At 42.8% G+C, this 23,334-nt stretch overlaps 1 long non-coding RNA gene across 1 annotated transcript; it reads left to right on the top strand.

Annotated features, from left to right (window-relative positions):
- The first annotated feature begins 20,954 nt into the window (after positions 1-20,954).
- LOC310862800 lies at positions 20,955-22,419 on the top strand. Its single transcript, XR_014569625.1, has 5 exons — positions 20,955-21,027; positions 21,301-21,333; positions 21,449-21,496; positions 21,906-21,968; positions 22,116-22,419. It is a non-coding gene; the product is annotated as an uncharacterized lncRNA (long non-coding RNA).
- The last annotated feature ends 915 nt before the right edge of the window (positions 22,420-23,334 follow it).

Here is a 23,334-nt window from a genome sequence, read left to right as displayed (position 1 = left end):
CGCAATACACTCAAGTGAGCTCTCTCTCACGAGGCGAGGCAAAAACACGGCACTACAGATGCGGAAGTCGCCCCAGCGACAATACGCCTGTATAGTGCGTTTTAATGCTATAGCCTGGCCGGGCTGTTGTTTTGATTGATTGATTTACTGATTTACTAACAGCTTGCAGAATTACAGTACATTTCGAGTACAACTCAATACAAATACTGTTAACAGAGAGTGGGCGATACCATAAAGCATTACACTTGTTTACAATAGGGCCCACCATCTTCAATTCATCAAAACATTTAGAGACGTACGAATATACACAACTATATTCACTGCGCACTCGCAGGTCCCCTCCAGCCCACAGAATATGCAGCATGGATGCGTGAATTGACGCCATGCCAATAATACACCCATATAGTGCGTTGTATTCCACTGCCTTTAAGGATTACCGGGCCACTGGTCCTGTCTGTGTCACTGCACTCAGATCGACAGACAGGCTACACCACAGGAGCGTAAACTGGCGCCCCGCCAGCAATACCCCTGTATAGTGTGTTATATGGCCGTCGGATTCCTTCATTCCTCCTAGCCTCAACTGGCAAGAGGAAGAAAAACATACAGGAGTCAGGATCTTCATGAGCTGCTATCAGCATGACCAGGGAACCCACAGGTCACCCACTGGTCATGGCCATCCTCTGTGGGCATATGTGCCCCACGCAGCCCCAGAGAAACCCCTGCTGTTTCCATTTAATTCAATACCTATATACACTATTATTTTAATATGTTATATTAAATATATACAAATTTAATTGCTTAAACATGCTCAAAAAACGGGGAGTATAGTAATGTGCTTGAGAAGTGAGGGCACAATTTACCCTATGTGCAATTTACACTGCTGTCTCTCAGTCACATATTGATATTCATGTGTTGTTTTTTTTTTCTTTTCTCGGTAACATGTTTCATGTGGACCCCAAAGACTAGCTGACTGCCATGGCATCAGCTAATGGGGATCTTTCCAAATAGAAAAATAACTAAACAACAGCCAGCTGAGTTCTATAGTCTCTCTCTCTCTCTCTCTGGAGGAGGTTGCACCTGAATTTCCTAGCTGCACTGAGACACAGAGTGTTTGAGTTGGAGACAAACACTCTGCTCCAAACGTTTTGCATTATATAGTGTATATACGTATACCAATTTCCACTGTTTGGTCCACTAGAACAGGGATTTATGAGAGTCTCCCTCGACTTTCCAGGCAACAATTTACCCTACGATATATCACCGTGCACTGGAGACCAAACTTTGTTTGTTGTGGAATTAGCTCGTCCTGTCTATGACTGACAGGACCCACGGTTCGGAGGATAAGCTTGCTCCGTGGCTTCCCCCGTCCGTACGGGTTCTACCACGCAGTCTACACCAGGGTGTGTGAACGGCTTTAGCCGCAATACACCCCAGGGAGCTCTGTCTCTCACGAGGCGAAGCAAAAGAACACAGCACCAAAGACGCGGAAGCCGCCCCAGCGACAATACGCCTGTATACTATACACTAGTGTATAGTGTGCTGTGTTAAATGATAAGCCTATAGCGGGGCTGATGTTTCGCTGCGCCAAACGCAGGTCCACTCCAGCCCACGGAATATGCATCACGGATGCGTTAACTGACACCAAGCCACTGCCAGTGATACAAACGTATAGTGCGATTATTCCACTGCTTTACAGGATTACAGAGCCAATGATCCTATAGCGGGGCTGATGTTTCGCTGCGCCAACCGCAGGTCCACTCCAGCCCACGGAATATGCATCACGGATGCGTTAACTGACACCAAGCCAGTGATACAAACGTATAGTGCGATTATTCCGCTGCTTTACAGGATTACAGAGCCAATGGTCCTGTCTGTGTCCCTGCCCACAGGTCGACAGACAGGCTACACCACAGGACGCGTAAACTAACACTATGTCAGCAATACGCCTGTAACGGTGTGTTGGCTGGTGTTACCCTGTTTTTGTTTGCTATACCTACAAACGAGCTGTGTGACAGCAATCCAGAGAGGAGCGATCCACGCCAGCTCTCTAACCTGCCTCCAGCAGTGGATTAATCCGGCTGCCAGAACTCGTGAGTAGTTGCTTTTCAAAAAGTCTAAAAAATGCAGTTATTGTTGATAACTTGCTCTGCACTTCCGTTGAGGAGACCACGTCTTGGACTGCTCGGTGGAGATCAAAAAAGCAGTGTAATCACGCACCACCTGGGCCTTATATACCCGTGCGTGCCAGTGCACTGGTGTGTCTTAAAGAGGTATCCACGTCACAAGTGAGGTGGGGACATTCCCCATACATATGAAATATGTTGGGTGGAGAGATAGTCTCTGATACGATAGAGAACATATTTGTCAATATGCCAGTGACAAAAAAAATCCAGAAATGAATGTCATCACACAACAAAAACAAAATGTTTTATTTTTAACATTTTTTAACCCCACCCCAAGAGAAGTCACAAACATGGCATTTCAATAACTGCATCTTATGATCATCAGTGCTTTCATCTCACATTACAACAAAAGCAAGTTCGTGTTATTTTATGAACATTTTTCATACCCCTCTTTCCTCTTTTCAAAAGAAATAAAATAAAAAATGAAAAGAAGATTCACAGACATGGCCATCTCTTGCCATGGACTCATTTGTCAATGTGCAGACACATTGGCCTGAGTTCAGTTAGTTGTTTTTTAGTACCACTAATTTCTCCAACAGTTCAGCTGATAACCGCCTTCTGTGAGGGCGGTAAATCATACCAGCAAAGGAGAAGAGACGTTCAACTGGTGCAGATGACGGCAAAGTTGTGTTGAATCTCACAAAGAGTTTCTTGATCAAAGGATATGAATCCAGCGAGGAAAGGTCCTTTCTGCTGTCTTCCAGAAAGTTAAGCACCTCCAACTCTGCTTTGCTGTGGCTGGGCAATGAGTTCTGGCTTTCAGTTTCTGTTTTGGGATTGGAGACAAAGAAGGGAAGGGTGTTATTATGAATTTACATTCAATTCACTACATTTTATTTAAATCATAACATGAAAGTAACTACTAATTTACTTTTAAAATGATTAATATTCTGATCCAATAGGCCTATTGATGATTACTTCATGAAATTGCAGTTTAACTTAAAGTGAAAGTAGTCTACCTGTAGCTGTAGCCTGATCAGCAAAGACGAAGAACTCTGTTGAGATTTGACGGGATGTATGTCCTCACTTGTGTATTGTATGTAGTTCTGTGCTGCTGTTCTGTATGATCTGCGGTGTTGTGCTTGTGCCACTGTGAGGCGCCAAGGCGCAAGGTATAGGATGCATGTCTGCCTCCTATGGCATGATCAGGTGACTCGGGTCACATGACTACTGCCTGTGTATGGAGCAGACCAGTTTTTTCATTCAGTGATTGTATTGGGTCTGTCACCGTGAGACTGATGTGTGACAGGGAGCCCTTAACACATTGTATGCTAGAGTTTTCTATTTGCTCAGGCTTGCTGGTGCTAAGCGATTAACATTGGATTTTTGAACTTTTTAGGGGCCCACAGCGAGGGGCCTCTTATAGTGAGAATCACACCGCATAAATCAAAAGAAAGCCACACTTTTCCACTTCAATTTAAAAAAAAAATTATGATTCTACCATCTTCCATTCTGGAGATATTGACCTTTTTCTAACACATGCACACGGGTGCACGGTGCTCGCTTGAAAAAACAGCAGAGATATGGAAGGTTGAAGTTGACAGACATTTCAGTTCAGTTTTTTTTTTTTTTTTTTTGTTCAACAGACCGATATAAATATGAGCACAAATACTATCCTATACATACCATACACCAAATGAAAGCCCTGAATGTCTACTTTTAGGAGGAAAACAGCACACATTGTACACATATACAGTTTGACAGTAATTGGTCATTGAATTCAGCTTGTGCCCACCAGAGATAACCAAGACTAAAACATGGACCTGAACTGCTCCAATATTCACAAAATAAGTCCTATAGCTACATATACATACTATATACCGTATGAAACATAAGACTCTCTGCTTTCATAAGAAAAATACTTCTACTGTAATAATACAAATCACACCCCTGTGAAGTGAGCGGTGCAACTCTGTTCTCTACTTCTACTGCAATAATAAAAATCGGACTGAGGCAGAAAGTCATGTAAACCTTTTATTTGCAGTTTGGTCTGTCTGGGGGGGGAATCAACGTGGCCACTCTATCAGTGGTTGACGACAAGACGTACTTTCAAAAAAAAAAAAAAAAAAACACAAAAAAATCGCCCTCTTTACATTTTTTTTTTTTTACACAAAAAATCGCCCTCTCTTTTTTATAATGGGAGAATTGGCACTCAGAGCCTAAACTGAAGGAGATAAAGTGCTTCTCTGAGCAATACAATGCCCACTATATATCAGTGGGTCGCTTACTGCAATAATCGTACAAAATGCACAAGATAAAGTTCAGTCAAAATAGACATAAAACACACAATAGCCTATAAAGTTCAGTCAAAATAGACATAAAAAACACAATATAAAGTTCAGTCAAAATAAACATAAAAAACACAATATAAAGTTCAGTCAAAATAAACATAAAAAACAACAAAATTACACCTTGTAAAACTTCTTTGAGTGGTATTTGTGGAAACACACTTCTCTATGCAGGGGCACGTTACAGGCTTTGCACATGAAGCTCGTCTCATGCCGCCTACCCTCGATGCTGCAAACCCGACACTTCCTTTGGGGTATCTTTTTGGTGGTGTTAGGGCCTCTGGGGATTCTAACGATCTCATGGTCTCCAAGCTGCACGTGGAGCCTGCTGCCTGGGTCTTGGCGTGGTGGCCTAGGGGCTCCCCCCACTGCACCCACCCTCGCTGACCTTTGGGCTCCCCCCCTCGCTGACCTTAGGGCTCTAGGGGCTCTCTCCCCCCCCACTGCACCCGGCTGCTCTCCAGGGGCTTCCTCCCCCCCAACTGCACCCGGCTGCTCTCCAGGGGCTTCCTCCCCCCCAACTGCACCCGGCTGCTCTCCCAGCGGCTCTCCCAGTGGCTCTCCCACCTGCTCCCCCCCCCCTGCACCCGGCTGAACATCCCGCAAGTTGCCCCATGCCTTCACGATACTGATCAGGAAGGATAACAGAGTCCTTCTTTTGGTGGACCTCCTTGTGGCGTCTTTGAATAGGACGAATGAATTATACATAGAAATGCTGAACATATACATTACAAACTTTTTTGTCCACTTGAATGTTCTACGGGTAAAAGGATAATAGGAAATCATTTGGTCTAAACGGTCGACCCCATTCATGTACTTGTTGTACTCTGCAATGGATGCAGGCTTTATCAGGTCTCGTCTAACCGCCCTCCCCTTTTCCCTCTCCTTGACTGTGACCATTGTGTTGGGATGTAGCGTACTCACAACCTTTACAATCTTTTTGTCCCTCCATGCAATTATCATGACATTGTTGTTATGCCGCATGACTAACTCTCCAGGTGCCAACTGGCTGATGGTGACGTCTCTAATAGCAGGAGGTTCTCCCCTATGCTTTCGCAGAGTCCCACAAACGTGTGTTCCCAACCCTCGAAGATGGTCACACATTTTTACACTATTGTAGTAGTTGTCCATGTACAATCGATAACCTTGATGGGTCAAGTCATCCATCAGGTATTCAACTGTGGGAATCAACGGTGACTTTTCCCCTACATATGGCTTAATGCTATAACAATAACCAGTCCTGCTGTCACAAAGTATGTAGGACTTCAGGCCATACTTTATAGGCTTCTGAGGGTTGTAAACTCTGAAGGCCAACCTCCCCCGCCACAGCATCATACCCTCATCTATTGAGATGTTCTCTGAAGGTGTGAAGAGGTCCTTGAACTTGGTCAACAAGTAGTCCAACACTGGCCTCACCTTATACAGCCTGTCCGCTGCGTTCCCTGCCGCATTGTCTGAGAAGTGTAAGAACCTTAGCAGCAATTGGAAACGGTCACGGGTCATGGTCCGGTTGAAGAAGGGCGTGGAAAGAACCTCATCAGTGCTCCAGTACAACTCCAGGCGGGGCAACACTATCACGCCGGTCAAGAAATAGAGGGCCAGAAAGTTCTTGAGCTCCGTCAAGGTGACCTCTTTCCACGCCCACACTCTCGAGTGGACCAACTCGGGAGAGACCTAAAAAAAGAAAACAGAAAAAAAATTGTTTGAAACTGAGCACTCCTGTGAACTTTGGAAGCCAATCTTAGCCAATCAGGATGGAGTCTGAGAAATCTGAAAGACCGGTTTCGTTGAATGGCTCTAGAGAGACTGTGTACCAATTTGCGTGATGTTTGGACAAAATGTGTAGGTGTACTGTGCAAAAACTTGTTTTGCACAAAGCGGCCTCCTGGTGGCGCTATAACAGGCCGTTCTGGAAAGTTTGGGGCAGAGGTTCATCGTTGGCATCCAGGGAGTGTGTGTGCAAAATTTGGCATCGACCGGGTTAACGGTGGCCGAGATTAGCTCCTCACGGACGGACACACGGACGGAGTGCAAAACATACTCTCCCCCTAGGCCTTCGGCCTGGTGGAGACAATAAAAAACATCTATATTTCATAATTTTACCTTGGCTCTACACGTCACAGCATACAGGTTGGTCTGCACCACGATGTCCGCCAGCATCTCATCAGTGAGGTACAGCTGGAAGAACTCCACCGGCTCACTGTCGGCCGTCAGCGGTCCGTAATGGGCACCCGGGGAGCCGGTGAAGGGGATGTGGTGGGGTTCCCAGCCAACATCCGACCATTCTGCTGCCTCAGCTGGACGGTCACCATCTACATTATAAATACATATATACAAAATTACCATAAAATACATTTTTATTTGTGTGGTACTGTATACATTTGCTGCTATGCTCACACTTTTTTTACTCTGTAAACCTGTGATGTGACAATAAATCTGATTCTCAAAATAAGTCTCACCCAACTCGCTGGCAACAGGCTCTGCAGAACTGGTTGAAGGCCGCTCACCATCCAGAGCCAGCAAGACTGAAATGTAGATCAATTCAGGCATTTAGGTCCAAGCACATGTAGTTAGCCTTCATTTACTGTACTGTCATAAAGTAAAAGTACTGTCATAGTAAATTTACATTTATAATCAAATGTGGTGCATAGTAAACTAGGATCACATGCAAAACTCACCAAAACCAGCAGCAGCATCATCAATGGGTGATGGGTGGTCAATGTCATCTGCTTCAGATATGGCTGAAATGAAATCCCATATCAAAATATGTACATCAAATCAATTTTATCTAAGTGACTTACAATAAGCACAGATATAAAATGCAGATATTGTTAGCCTGCATAGAATGTCAGTACAAGAGTACATGTGTTTGCATTGTGAAATTGAATTGACATTGTAATTGAATGTGGTGCGTAGTAAACTGGTATCACATGCTAAACTCACCCCGTCCGTGTGAAACGGCAGCAGCAGCACTGGACAATGGCTGGGATAACGGGTCATCAGAATCAGATATGGCTGAAATAAAAGTCACAGTAAAATATCAAAATGTGTACATACATATCAATTCTATTGAAGAGACTTACAATAAGCACAGATATCAAATGCAGATATTGTTAGCCTGCATATAATGTCAGTACAATAGTACATGTGTTTGCATTGTGAAATTGAATTTACATTGTACTGGATGTATAGTGCGTAGTAAACTAGGATCACATTCTAAACTCACCCCATCCGTGAGAAACTGCAGAAGCACTGGTTGAAGGCTGGTGGTCATCAGCAGACAGGGCTGAAATTAGAACACAGTAATATTATCAAAATGTGTACATGAAATCTATTGTATCTTATCGACTTAGTGTTATTATTTATATGGCCTCAGCTGTTCCTGCTCATAAAATAGTATGTCTATACTTGCTGATAGCACGGCGCCCTGACAGTTTTCATTTTGACCTGAGATCAGATTCTAAAAATGTCTTCTACATCCTGACAGTTTTCTGAAAAAGCTATGTTTCTATGTCAGTCCTTCTTTGATTTTTCAAAAATAGCAGACCTACAAGCTCATATCGCGCCACAGTGGCGCCGTGCTATCAGCAAGTATAGACATACTATTTTATGAGCAGGAACATGCATGCATATACAGTATACATGTCATGGTTATCAATCGCTTAGCACCAGCAATCCTGAGAATTTTTTTCAAAAATAGCAGACCTACAAGCTCATATCGCGCCACAGTGGCGCGATATGAGCTTGTAGGTCTGCTATTTTTGAAAAATCAAAGAAGGACTGACATAGAAACATAGCTTTTTCAGAAAACTGTCAGGATGTAGAAGACATTTTTAGAATCTGATCTCAGGTCAAAATGAAAACTGTCAGGGCGCCGTGCTATCAGCAAGTATAGACATACTATTTTATGAGCAGGAACATGCATGCATATACAGTATACATGTCATGGTTATCAATCGCTTAGCACCAGCAATCCTGAGAATTTTTTTCAAAAATAGCAGACCTACAAGCTCATATCGCGCCACAGTGGCGCGATATGAGCTTGTAGGTCTGCTATTTTTGAAAAATCAAAGAAGGACTGACATAGAAACATAGCTTTTTCAGAAAACTGTCAGGATGTAGAAGACATTTTTAGAATCTGATCTCAGGTCAAAATGAAAACTGTCAGGGCGCCGTGCTATCAGCAAGTATAGACATACTATTTTATGAGCAGGAACATGCATGCATATACAGTATACATGTCATGGTTATCAATCGCTTAGCACCAGCAATCCTGAGAATTTTTTTCAAAAATAGCAGACCTACAAGCTCATATCGCGCCACAGTGGCGCGATATGAGCTTGTAGGTCTGCTATTTTTGAAAAATCAAAGAAGGACTGACATAGAAACATAGCTTTTTCAGAAAACTGTCAGGATGTAGAAGACATTTTTAGAATCTGATCTCAGGTCAAAATGAAAACTGTCAGGGCGCCGTGCTATCAGCAAGTATAGACATACTATTTTATGAGCAGGAACATGCATGCATATACAGTATACATGTCATGGTTATCAATCGCTTAGCACCAGCAATCCTGAGAAATTTTCAAAGCTTAGCATTCAATGTGTCAATATGGTTTTGCAGAAATTGTCACTGAGTCAGGCAGCGGGACATGTCAGGACATGTCCTCAATTGTCACTGAGTCAGGCAGCGGGACATGTCAGGACATGTCCTCAATTGTCACTGAGTCAAGCAGCTGATGAAAGCCATTTATTTTTTAGAAGGGTAGGCACTATAAGCTTTGGCTTCAGCCTACACCTTTTTGGTCTGTTTCTTTTGCAAAAAAATGTATTGATTTGATTGATTTGTTATAATGACCAAAACAAATAAAACTCACAGCTGATGTCATATAATATATAACACTAAGTCGATAAGGACAGAATGAGCAGGAACATGCATGCATATCATATAGTACATATATAGTGCTATAATCGAAGTGTTTGAAAATGTAGAACATTTTGTTCTCATACCTCCATGGGGTGCCTGGGCAGACCCATCCATGTCCTCCTCGTCTGAAACCCATCCTTCAGACGAGTGGTCTGACGAGTGGTCTGACCAGCCTGAAAACATAATCAATATTACAATGTATTCATAATATATATAATTGATTCATCTTCTAGACTACACACGTTCTTTCATCATTATGGGACATGATGCAGCTACAGTATAACGCACGCCAACAATACATTAGATATTTTCGTCTTATAAATAATTGATTCAGATGCAACAGGGTCTCAACTCCCAGTGGGATTCACTCACAGTAGATTATAAAGTACAGTAACAAAACGCGATTCAGTATTTAGCTTAGTAGTATCACAGTAAACTCCACAGTAAAATTGCAAAATGGAGGTTCTTACCGCCTTCGTCGGCATAAGCATACTCATCGATGTCGTCTCGGTTAGGAAGCCACTCTTCCTCATCCACGCCGGGCTCGGCCTCCTCCTCCTGGTCACTTTCTCCCGGGGAGAGAGGGCCGGGAGGCGGTAGCCTAGCCGTAGCCGCTGTAGCAGCCGCTGCAACGCGGGATGAGCGGCGAAGAGGTGGAGGCAAAGCCGCCACATCTGTGCTGGTCCCAGCAGACGCACACACCGCAGACCCGTCCAAGCTGAGCCCAGCCTGGGCAGTGGACTCACTGGCCTGCTCCTCTGGCTCTGGCTCAGAATCGGTCTCGTCCGCTACCTTGTTTCCCAGTAGCCAGGACGCGATCGATCCCTGGCCAGGGAGGGGGGCGGGAGGGCGCCGACGCGGCATGTCGCAAAATGGCGACGACGACAAAAAGACACGGGGAAAAGGGGATCGGGAGACAACGAGACAAACAGTACACTAAAACTACACTTCACTAGACAAAACAAACAAAACACTCAACACTGAACACTGATCTAAACTAAATGCAACGGCGAATACTATCTAAAAACTAAACCTAACTGGAAAAAAAAAAAAAGACTATCTAACGTGGCCTATACTATGGGGGACGTACTAAGGACGTATACTACTAAATGGACGGACTAAAGACTAAACTATACCTGCTAATCTAATGCTATAAACTAATAATAATACAACTAACACTACTAAAGGACTATACTAAAGGACTATATACTAAAACGGACGACTATAAATGCTCAACTGACTGCTAACTATAACCTGCTCAAAAACTGCTCAAAAACCGATGTCAACGTGTCTCCACAATCTCCAACTCCTACAAGGGAACCGCTGGAATCCAGCCCCTTTTATAGGTTTCGTTGAGATGACGCAACCGGAGCTTTGAAAAGCCGATCCGTGTTACTTTATTAGTGGTCCGGGCGCATAGGAAGTTGATGTACAGTAATCATAAAAAAAACGTATAAAACGTATACATACGCTTCGCGCGTACGGCGTTCGATATTAATAAAGCGTATCCATACGTTTCTAGCATTTTTTGTGTTAATATAATAAATATGCCATGCTTGGCTAAATGGATCTAATCTTTTCTCCGAATGCAACGTTAAGCTGCAGAACTACGCATAACTTAACAGGTTATGGGCCCAGGAGTCGTTCGGAAGAAAAGTTTGTCGGTGTCCACCCAACGAACAGCGAGCTAACGGGTTGCTAAGCTAGCAAGGAGAGCGAGCTACAGCACCATGGATCAACGAGGAACAAGCAGGTTGCCTCGACTGGCGTTCGATGGAGATGAGACCAAATATGAGATTTGGGAGACAAAAATGTTGGGACATTTCCATTTAATAGGACTAAAGCACACGGTCCTGGGAGAACCGACAACTGAAGCAGAAAGAGCGGTAGACGAAAAGAAAAATGCCGACGCGTATGCCGAGATGATTCAACTGTTGGACGACAAGAGCCTCTCATTAATTATGAGGGATGCGGCCGACGATGGAAGAAAGGCTCTGAAAATATTAAGAGAGTATTATGCCGGAAAGGGAAAGCCCCGCATAATTAACCTGTACACCATGCTTACATCGCTCCAGAAAGCAGACGACGAAAGCATAATGGACTACATCATCAGAGCAGAAACAGCCATCACAGCATTGCGAAATGCAGGTGAGACGTTGGGAGATGGTCTACTAGTAGCTATGATTCTAAAAGGACTGCCTGTGAGTTTTAAGCCATTCGCAATACATGTGGCACATACAAATGATAATATCACATTTGCTGAATTCAAGACTAAGCTACGAAGTTTTGAAGAAACAGAGAAGACAAACGCAGCTGAGTCGGGTGACAGTGTGATGAAGACTCAGGGGAGAACCGGGCGGCGACCCGCCAAGACAAACGCACGTGACCGGTGCAAAGAAGACACAGAGATAGTGTGCTTCAAGTGTGGCACCAGAGGACACCGAGCGAGAGAATGTCGACAGAAGACATGGTGTAGTCGATGCAGAAGCGACACACACAAAGACGCCACATGTAGGCGTAAGGATAAGGACAGTAAGGACAAAAAGGATGGAGCGTGTAAAATCAAGGAAGAAGAAGACGGCACCGACTTCGTGTTCAAGATGAGGGACGGAGAGCAGCAGCCGGCGAGCGGCATCCAGGAGAGGGGCCTGATGGTGGACACGGGGGCCACGTCTCATATCATCACCGACGTGACCCAGTTCAAGGATTTCGACGGCGCGTTCAGACCAGAAAAGCACAGTGTCGAGTTGGCAGACGGCACCCGATGCAGCGGGGTCGCTCAGAGAAGGGGAAATGCTGAGGTTTCCCTAATCGACAGCGGAGGACGGCGACACAAGGCGACACTGAGAGACGCTTTATTCATACCGTCGTACCCCCAGAGCATCTTCTCAGTAAAGGCGGCGACTACCAGTGGGGCCACGGTTGTCTTTAAAGAAGAGGAAGATGCACTGATAACCAGAGACGGTACCAGATTTGACATTCATGTTTATGGAAAACTGTATTATCTGCATACTGAGGGTGAGTTTAATGACAAATGTAATGCATGTCATGACATACAGACATGGCATGAGATATTGGGCCACTGTAATTATGACGATGTTTTAAAATTGCAGAATGTGGTTGATGGTATGCAGATCAAGGGAAAAGCAGGTAGGCCCGAACATGAGTGTGAGGTGTGTATTCAGGGAAAGTTTGCCCAAACTAGAAATAGAGACCCTGATACTAGAGCAGAGGCTCCCTTACAGATGGTGCACACAGACCTAGCAGGTCCTGTAGCCACAGAGTCAACAGATGGTTACAAATATGCGCTATCGTTCACTGATGATTACTCGAGCGCAGTGTTTGTATATTTTCTAAAGAAGAAAAGCGACACAGTACAAGCTACGGAAAAGTTCCTGGCAGATGTGTCTCCTTATGGGAAAGTGATGTGCATGAGATCTGATAACGGAAGCGAGTATACATGCAATGATTTTCAAACACTGATGAGGAAAAACAAAATCAGACATGAAACGTCAGCTCCGTATTCCCCGCACCAGAACGGGACTGCTGAGAGGGGTTGGCGTACTCTTTTTGAGATGGGTAGGTGCATGCTAGTTGAGAGCAAGCTACCAAAGCAACTATGGCACTATGCAATACAAACAGCAGCGGTGGTACGTAACAGATGCTTTAATAGGCGTACAGGGCAGACTCCCTATCAGCTGCTGACAGGCAAGAAGGCTAATGTATCTAAAATGCAGAAATTTGGGTCTGTATGCTACACGTACAAACAGGATAAGGGAAAACTGGATTCCAGGTGTGACCAGGGGTGTTTTGTGGGGTATGACAAGAACAGCCCGGCGTATTTGGTGTATCATCCAGATACAAATAAAGTACAAAAACACAGGCTAGTGAAGTTTGTGAGCAGGGAAGCTGTAGAGAAACAGACACAGACAGACCCAAATGATGGTTATGACCATATGAGACAGCCTAGGACTAACGAGACCACACAGGAGGTCAATAGAGCGGAGAATGCTCAGGAACCAAGTGTACGGAGAAGAAGTACACATAGTGGTAGTCCAGGTGAGGTTATGAGACCAAATAGCCATAACCAAACACAACAGAGTGTGACAGGTGATGAACCTGACAGTAGGAGGTATCCAACTAGAGAAAGGAGGAAACCTAGCCACTTAGATGACTTCGTAGATGGAGACAGTGATAGTGATGGGGTTCATACCACAGTAGACTACTGCTACAGAGCAGTATATGGTGTTCCACAGACTTTTGGGGAGGCTATGAGATCTGCTAACTCAAAAGAGTGGGTAAAAGCCATGGATGAGGAGGTCCACTCATTAAATGAGAACAAGACATTTACCCCAACTACCCTGCCAATAGGCAAGAAAACAGTGGGGGGAAAATGGGTTTACTCCATCAAGAGTGATGTAGAGGGAAGAGACAAATACAAAGCACGGTTTGTGGCCAAGGGTTACAGCCAGGTAATGGGAATAGACTATGGGGAGACGTTTTCACCCACAGCTAACCTGACGAGTGTACGGGTGGTGTTACAGAAAGCAGCTCAGGAGGACCTGCTCCTACACCAGATGGACGTGAAAACAGCGTATTTACACGCTCCCATAGATTATGACATATACATCAATCCACCCGAGGGTTATGAAGAGAAGGATGATGGTCTAGTGTATAAGCTAGAAAAATCACTTTATGGTCTCAAACAATCAGGGCGAAATTGGAATAGAGTCTTGCACGATTGTTTAACTGAAAATGAGTTCACACAAAATCCATCCGACCACTGTGTTTATGCCAAAGAGTCACAAGACAAAAAGGTGATCGTAATCATATGGGTCGATGACTTGATCATTGCAGCCTGCAATGAGAAGATTTTGAGAGAGGTGAAAGAGATGCTCGCAAGAAAGTTTAAAATGAAAGATCTAGGTAGACTCAAACATTTTCTGGGTATCAATTTCAGCCAATCTGATGGATGTGTAACCATGTCACAGGAAAAGTACACCAACAAGATACTTCAGCGTTTTAACATGGAAAACTGTAGAACCAGAGAAACGCCCTGTGATCAGAAACTAGAATATACTGAGGATGCAGTAAAAATGAATGATGTCAGGATGTACAGGGAGGCTGTAGGAAGCCTTATATACCTAACCACTTGTACCAGACCAGATTTAAGCTTTGTGGTAAGCAGGTTATCACAGTATTTTGCTGAGCCTACAGAAGAGCAGTGGGTTACTGTGAAACATGTTCTAAGATATCTCAAAGGTACTTCTGAGAAAGGGTTAAGTTTCAAAAGAAACAACAGTGAGAAGCTAGGTATACAGGCCTACAGTGATGCTGACTGGGCGTCTGATGTCAGCGACAGGCGCAGTACCACAGGATACTGTGTGAGTCTTAGTAAGAACAGCTCTCTAGTTTAATGGAAAACTAGAAAACAGCCTACAGTAGCGCTCTCCACATGTGAGGCGGAGTACATGGCACTAGCTTCGACCGTACAGGAGTGCCTATACCTAGAGCAGTTACTAGAAGGTATAGATAACTACAAGTAGGCTACACACAAACTGTAGTACATGAGGATAATCAGGGAACGATTGCTCTCGCCAAAAACCCTGTAAACAGACAGAGGTGTAAGCACGTGGACATAAAGTACCACTTTATCAGATCCACTGTGAGTGAGGGAAGAGTCATTCTGATGTATTGTCCTACAGATGATATTGTTGCTGATATAATGACCAAACCTGCAAGTAGATTGAAACTGAAGAAGTTTGATGCAATTCGTTTTGGAGTTTAAAATGTGTAAGACAGGGATTCACATTCACTCTGTATGTTTTGTTTTGTTTTGTTTTTTTGGTTTAAGATTACAGTAACAAGATTTACAACAACCTGAGAACAAGTGGGGGTGTTGAGATTTGACGGGATGTATGTCCTCACTTGTGTATTGTATGTAGTTCTGTGCTGCTGTTCTGTATGATCTGCGGTGTTGTGCTTGTGCCACTGTGAGGCGCCAAGGCGCAAGGTATAGGATGCATGTCTGCCTCCTATGGCATGATCAGGTGACTCGGGTCACATGACTACTGCCTGTGTATGGAGCAGACCAGTTTTTTCATTCAGTGATTGTATTGGGTCTGTCACCGTGAGACTGATGTGTGACAGGGAGCCCTTAATATAATAAATATGCCATGCTTGGCTAAATGGATCTAATCTTTTCTCCGAATGCAACGTTAAGCTGCAGAACTACGCATAACTTAACAAACTCATCTTCACTCTCTTCAGCGCCGGCATTTGATGAGGTAGTCTCACTTTCGGACAGAAGGCCAAGCTCTTCAGCTGAGTGCAGGAACAGCTGATGGATCCTCTTCTTCTCTGCAGCCAGTCTGAGAGGTAACCACCTCATCTTGAAAAATGGGTGGGTTGCTGTAGCCAGGATGGCTTCGTTGACATCAATATTCAGCTCCAAGTAGCTACTGAACCTTTTCTCAAAGCCAGTTATGGTGGCTTGCAATATTTGAGAGCAGTATCGCAGATTTGAAGATTGCAAGTCATTGAGTTTTGCCTGAATAGAAAAGAGCGTAGGTATGAGCTGTCCATAGTAGCAGGATAACTGTCCTTGAAGCCTATCAATTGAGATGGCTATGGGCTTGAGGACTCGGCAGTATTCCTCTAGGAATTCAAACTCTATTTCTTTGAAGTGTGGAAGGGCCAAGGCAGCCATGACAAGAGGAAGCTTCTCCCGTAGAGATGTCAACTGGCTCAAACAGTCATGAAGCGAATTCCACCTACAAACGCAGGGTGTCTTTAATTCCTGCTTGATAATGCCCTGAATTGTTTCAGCACTCTTTGGTCTTCCAGAAGCATTCCACAGAGCTGAACACTTTCCCATGGCTGCATGATTCAATCTTGAGAGAGTTGTATTTCCTTTTATAGCATCAGTGGTTGATACTAGGCTGAGTGTGTGCGTTGCACACCTGATGTGAGATGGTAGAATGATGGAACCTTCTGTCACTCCTTCTCCCTCTGGATCAATCTCCACAAAAGTTAGCTCCTCTTCCAGATCATTTGTCTCATCATCCTGCTGGTTTGAACATAGTGTGATGTTGAATTCTCTAAAGGCTTTGGCAAAGTTGCTTGCATTATCAGTAACAGTAGCCACGACAGTGGCAGGTGTGAGCCCATACTCAGAGTGGATTTCCTCCAGTAGTTCAGCAATTCTGTTGTATGTATGTGGACTGGGGAAATGCCTACAAGCCAGTGCAGATGATCTACGCTCTAGGGTCTCAGGAACTATCCAGTGAACAGTGACTCCCAAAAAACTGGTTTTCTTTGTTGACCATATATCGGCAGTGGTGCAAACCTGTTTTACGCTCTGCAGTACTTCCTTCAAGATGGCAATTTGACTGTTATATTGGGTATTTATCCTCCTCCCAAGTGTCCTCCTTGACATGACTGTACCATCTGAGGAAAGTCCTTGCACCAAATCCACAAATTCTGCTTGCTCCACAGTGGATAATGGGTGCATGCCTTTTACAACAAATGCTGTGACTAAAGTGTAAATTTTGTTTTGTGTCACTGGCGCACGGTCAAATAATGTACGTTGCCTGCTTTTGCTTGGGCCTTGGGCCGTGGCAGCCTTTCTTTTATTCCCAGTGGATACTTGCATTTTATGTGCTTCAAATTCTGGAAGTTTCTCTTCATGTTTCCTTTTCATGTGCAATTAAAAATTTGATGTTGCCTGGAGTGTGCCACTGATTATTGTCCTTTTAGGTGTGCACATCTGACACTCTGCCAGTATCTTTCCACTATCACTATCTTTCTGAACAATTTTAAAGAATTTCCCATCCAGTATTGCACAGTTGCCGTTTGACAGTTGTGTGTCTGCTGCAGCTGTGGCCTCTTCTAGTTCAACTTCTGGCCATGGCGGTGAGGCAGATGGCCCTGGGCCATCTGATTCCTCACTGTCACTCATCTTTGACTTCTACCTCAAGAAAAATGTAGAAAGAGATTGATTGATTGATTAGGCCTACCACCAATTGTAAATTTAAACCAACAATAAAAAACAAGATAAGTAAACAAGATACTAATGACTAAGATGAATAGATTATCAATGAATTGCCATTAATTAATTTAACCTGAACAGCACGATATCACAACAAAAAGGCACTTCATTATTATTAAGGCTAAAAATGAGAGTTCATCAGTTCAAAGAGGGCATGGACAGGTTTTATATTGAACTGCTGTTTAAAACAAACAGCAGTTGTGCCACTAGGTGGCAACTGTTACTTTTTAATGAGATGAATTGCAGTCAGGTGTGTTTTTTGTGACTGATCCAGCCAAACATAACACCAAAAATAGAATTATACACCCACCCTGTGTTGAAATAGTACTGCACCTGCACATTTAGGCTCAGTAGAACAAACATATTTATTTAACATATGTTTGTTGTTTGATGTGCCCAGATGTGCCCTGTTTTGTTCACTTCCATGTGTCCATGTGTCCACACATGTTCTGCCTGTCCAGGGTCAGACATGCCCTGCAGCTCTAAAGCCTCCCTCTACCTTCCACTACTTTACTAATATTTAAATATGTATTGTTGTAAGCTTGCATGCCTTAGCTTGCAATATCCAACAATCATGTTTAGATTAATACATACCTTTTATCTCCGGGGGAACCAAGTAATCATTTGGTTCAGTTTGCAACTTGAAGACTTGTGAGCCTTGTGAGGTTTGTCTCCATTTCAACTGAAGGCCCGCCCTACTCTGCCTCTCATTTGTGGTTCAATTTGAGTGCGTAAGCCAATCAGAAGGCGGAATAGAAGTGACATCACACATTGTGTTGTGTTGTGTGTATGGGTGCGTGTGTTTTGCCCCTACAGTTTAAACCTGAGGCAGTGTAAATGTTTAACATTGTGTCCATTTGAGAATAAAATTACATTAAAACAAAAAAAGTATTTTATGTATTTGAAATACAGAAAATACTCAATCTGAAAGTATTTAGATACAAAATACATCTAATTTCTTCCGTCCCAGCGAAATACAAAATACAAAATACAAAAAAGTATTTCAAATACGTATTTCAAATACATGTATTTCAAATACTGACCATCTGTCAGTGCTCCAGGTCAAACCATGCAGTTTTCACGAAATGTGGCAATATGGCTATGTCACCCTGCTTAGAGACAAATACCACAACCATTGGCCAAAGGGTGGCGCTATAGCACTCAATTGAAAAACGGGTATAGATCATGAACTGCCAGCTCATGAACCGCCAGTAATAATTACTAGGTAATTACTGTCTATTACATAGGTACTAATTCAGACTCCCTGAGTCCCTGATGTTGGATTCCAGTCATCAGTGGTGGAAAGTAGCCTACGCATATTCAAAATTAAATTTATTTTTCCTATTAATATCAATGAATCATGGATTTAAATTGTCAAATGTTCAAAAAGCTGATCTACAAGCTCAAAGCGTGTCACACCGCAACACGAGGTTGTAGATATTTTAAGATTCAAAGGCAGTTTCAAAAAGTATCTATCTATCTATCTATCTATCTATCTATCTATCTATCTATCTATCTATCTATCTATCTATCTATCTATCTATCTATCTATCTATCTATCTATCTATGACAGTTACACACCTCCACCACCAGAGGGCGAAAGGCATTAAGACAACAGTGCCTGGATTATTTTGTTGCGCATGCGCGGAAAACCTTTGACCCTGAAGTGCTTGTTTGCATCACGTGATGCCATCACGTCACGTGACTGCGTCTAGTTTTCCATTACGGCGATGGCCGCTGTTGAAGAAGTCAGACATGTTGATGTTTGTGCCTTTATTACACATTCTATATTACAGTAGGAACAGAAAGCTTGGTGGAAATGTCTCCTAAAGGAGGTGAAAACCGTCAAATGGAGTCTGTACGGCTGGAGATAAATGAACAGTCATTAAGACATGTGAATCCCTTGACTCCTTCAAAACCGCTCTCAAAGGGCACCTACGGATGGCTGCAATTCGAAACTGGCCTCTGTAAAATCTGAATCCCCCCCACCCCATTTCCCTCACTGTATATTGTATATTGTATATTTTCCCAGTGCTTGTATATTTTCCCTTTTTTGCTTCCCATATGATGAATTCCTGTTCTGTTCTTTAGCTACATAGAAATGTCTATTTGTATGTCTCTAAATGGTTGTATGTCTTTAAATGTTTTGATGAATTGAACAATGTGGACCCTGTTGTAAACAAGTGTAATGCTTAATTGGGTCGTCCACTCACAGTTGACAGTCTTTGTATTGAGTTTGTGCTTAAAATGTACTGTAAATTCTACAAACTGTTAATAAATATTTCAATCAATCAATCAATCAATCAATGGCTGCCTGGTAGATCTGGTCCTTCTCCGCTGCAGCTGAAAAGCACAAATAGTTCATCTCCTCCTTCGGTCCACTCTGAAGTCTCTGATGGTTCACGTTTAATGTTGAGGTCCTTCTTTTACCGTCGCATAATGTTGTTGTGGTCTAGAGTCAACAATGTGGACCCTGTTGTAAACAAGTGTAATGCTTAATTGGGTCGTCCACTCACAGTTGACAGTCTTTGTATTGAGTTTGTGCTTAAAATGTACTGTAAATTCTACAAACTGTTAATAAATATTTCAATCAATCAAAACAGCTAGCGGCGGTGGGAGAGGAGATATTGTTTGTTGTGGACAAACAGCAGCGTGGCGCTGCCCAGCTAACATTGCCCCGCTAGGTACCGCCTCCCGCTGTCTATTTCATCGCCGTGCACGCCCGGTCGCGCTTGGCCATCGCGCCTCTCTCTTCACGTCAAGCGATCGCGCTCATTTACATTTTAATGCCTTGTGAATTTACAGTGATGTACAGCCCCTCCTCACGCTGACGTAAGGCTTGCCTCCCCCGCCCGACTCTCTCTCTCTCTCTCTCTCTCTCTCTCTCTCTCTCTCTCTCTCTCTCTCTCTCTCTCTCTCAGGCATGGATGTGCATCTATGTATAAATACATTTTTGCCTTGTTTTAGTTTTTATTCTTATGCGGTTATTGTATAAACTCATTAATAGTGACCTATTATTATTATTATTTGATTATTATTATTATTAATAATAATAATAATAATAATAATAATAATAATATTTAGTACAGCAGGGAGTCCAGGGACTATACTTGTATATTTGTATTAGTTTGTTATATTTGTATATTTGTTATAGTAACACGGGACGCTTTACCCGGCATGCATTGCAGCCTCAGGCTTCTCGGCTGGCTGCTTTGTTGTTGTTGTCTTGAGCAATGAGCAGAAGTACTTGTAGTCGAGGACTCCACAACAAAGGCTTATATTTCGCCGTTTTTCTCCGGAGAAATTCAGTTGAAAGGTCAGTGTATTTTTATATCTGATATATACTGTGTGTAGTGTAATTACACGTGATCTTTATCTGTGCACGTAACCCTAACGTTAGCTAGAGGGAATAGATTAGCTAGCTAGCTAGCTAGCTAATCTATTGTTTGGACGTGGCTTAAAAACATCTATAGCTCCGTTGGACGGTGTTTTATATTATTTAATTTTACAGACAAACAAGATTCCAGCAAGATCGACCCAGACGGTGGAGGCTGGGGGAAACAAAGCAACCTCATATCAGAAGTAAGTAAAATGGTTTAGTAGCGAACAATAATAATGTATCATGATGTTCTTTTCTAACGTCTTCTTATGTTGATAAAAGTCATAATAATTATTCGAATTAGATCAGATTTGATACGTTGCTTGCTCGTAGCCTGATTTTTACACTTGGTTGCATGCTGAAAATAGCTGGTCTACAAGCTCGCAGCACATTGTGTGCTTGTAGATCTTCTGTTTTCATCAAATTGATTTTATGTACATACAATGTTTACCATTTTGTTGTTACTGTAATTTCAGACACAGGACTTGGATCTGTTGGGCGTACAAACGGTAAGAACATTTTCTACCACTGAATTAAGGTTGCATGCTACAATTAAGCTCTCTTGCCTCAAGTTTGCTGTTACATTTGAAAGAATTTTGACTTTAATTTGATTTCATTTTACAGACAAGGTGACATGCTGTACAGAGCTGAGACATCGTTCTTTAATTTAAGGTAATTGTTCATTTTCATTTTTACCAAGGACAGCAAATTGGCACCCAACAATGTGTAACTGTGTACATTTTAAATGACTGAGGTGTATTATGATGAGTACTGTGGCACTCTATGCCACACTATGAGCTTGTAGATCTGCTATTTTTCAACAGCTAACAGCTTTTAAAATAATGTTTAAAACCTATGAGGCGACACAGATGCGTCCTCAGGTCTAAATGGGTTAAGGCAGTGGTTCTCACAGCCATCAAAACGTTATCCCACATTTCACAGCAGTGATGGTAGGTAGGCCTATTTCAGAATGCCTGAATTTACACTTGGTGAAAATAGTCGATCTACAAGCTCACGTGTTGTGAGCCCTATACAAATGCAATCCATATCAATTTTGTATTTGATTTTGTTCAAATTACAGATGAGGTCACGTGGAGGAAGTGGAGATGATGGTGATGGATGAATAAAATGGATAATAAAAATGGTAAGAACATTTTCACATTTTAGCACAGGAATAGAAATTAGAAAATGGCTGGGTTTTTACCCACAGGGCAACTGTTAAGTCATGAATCACAAGACAGATAAATGATTAAGGTGAAAAAAATGTATTTAATTAATTCTGTGATTTCAGACGAACTTTCGCTGGAGGAAGACCTATCGACTTCAACCTCTGCTGGAAAGGCTACCACCAGTCGGGTTTCCCTGACCCTCTATACCCAGCCTGCATTGTACCGTGTGGGGGTCCCCGCAACATCCAGACCTCAAGGAACGCACCCAGCTTTCCGTGCTCGGACATACAGACACGGGGACATACACACATTGCTACGCTCAGAAACTCCTGACTCCACTCAGAAGAGAATTGGTGTTTTAAAGACTTAAGCACTTAAACTTGAGAACTGATGTCTTCTAAATCCGCACAGATGAGTTAAAACGTTTGCTGCAAAATAATATATATTTACAGATTTGTGCCACATTTTCACGATGTTTCAAAATTAGCAAATCTACAAGCTCGTTTTCAACAGCTTACAGCTTTTTAAATAATGGTTAAAGTGGCTAAAACCAGGGGATCTTGGACTTCAGTGACGGGGACCTGGGGTCTGAGAGCCGGAGACGTTGGATAGGGTGCATCCTGGAACTTCTGCTGGCGGCCAACAGTCAGGCTTCATAAAGGAAGGAAACGGCAGCTCATCAAACGGTGGTCCGTGGCTCAAATGCTGAATAACTTTGGCATGAAAAGGGTTCAAATGTATGCTGCACGATTTCTTGCTCAAAAGGTGAATGTGAATGATTGTGTGTTCTGTTTATTGCTGTGTAACTGTTATTGGGCCTACATAACTAACCACACAGAAAAGACTTGTGTTTTATAGACATAAGAAATTAAACTTGAGAACTGATTCCACAAAATGTCTTCTAAATCCTCGCAGATTTGAGTTAAAACGTTCACTGGGTTTGGGCCACATTTTCACGATAAAAAAAAAAAAGCAAATCTACAAGCTTGTGAGCTTGTAAATCTGCCAACAATCTAACGGCTTTTAAAATGATGGTTAAAGTGTTTAAATGGTATGACTGTTTTCTGAAAACCCTAGATGTTTCTGTATCATTGGTGTTCAAAAGATTTACTCCAATCTGAAAATATGTTGTTCCAGGGACCGCGCTACGAGCTTGTAGGTCTATTTTGTTTTATCCTGAAAATGTGCAAATCTTTGAATATATATTATTTCAGAGCAAACGTTTTTAACTCCTCTTTGCTTCTGGGTAGTCCCTGGAACAACATATTTTCAGATAGGTGTCTGCGGCCAATTTCATATATTTCTGGGGTCCTTGACATGACATAATTTGAGAACCACTGA

The sequence above is a fragment of the Protomyctophum parallelum genome, assembly GCF_964188405.1.
Source record: "Protomyctophum parallelum genome assembly, chromosome: 1".
NCBI classification, from domain to species: Eukaryota; Metazoa; Chordata; class Actinopteri; order Myctophiformes; family Myctophidae; genus Protomyctophum; species Protomyctophum parallelum.
The sequence above is the reverse complement of the archived record's forward strand: the minus strand, read 5'-3'. Positions and strand labels throughout refer to the sequence as shown.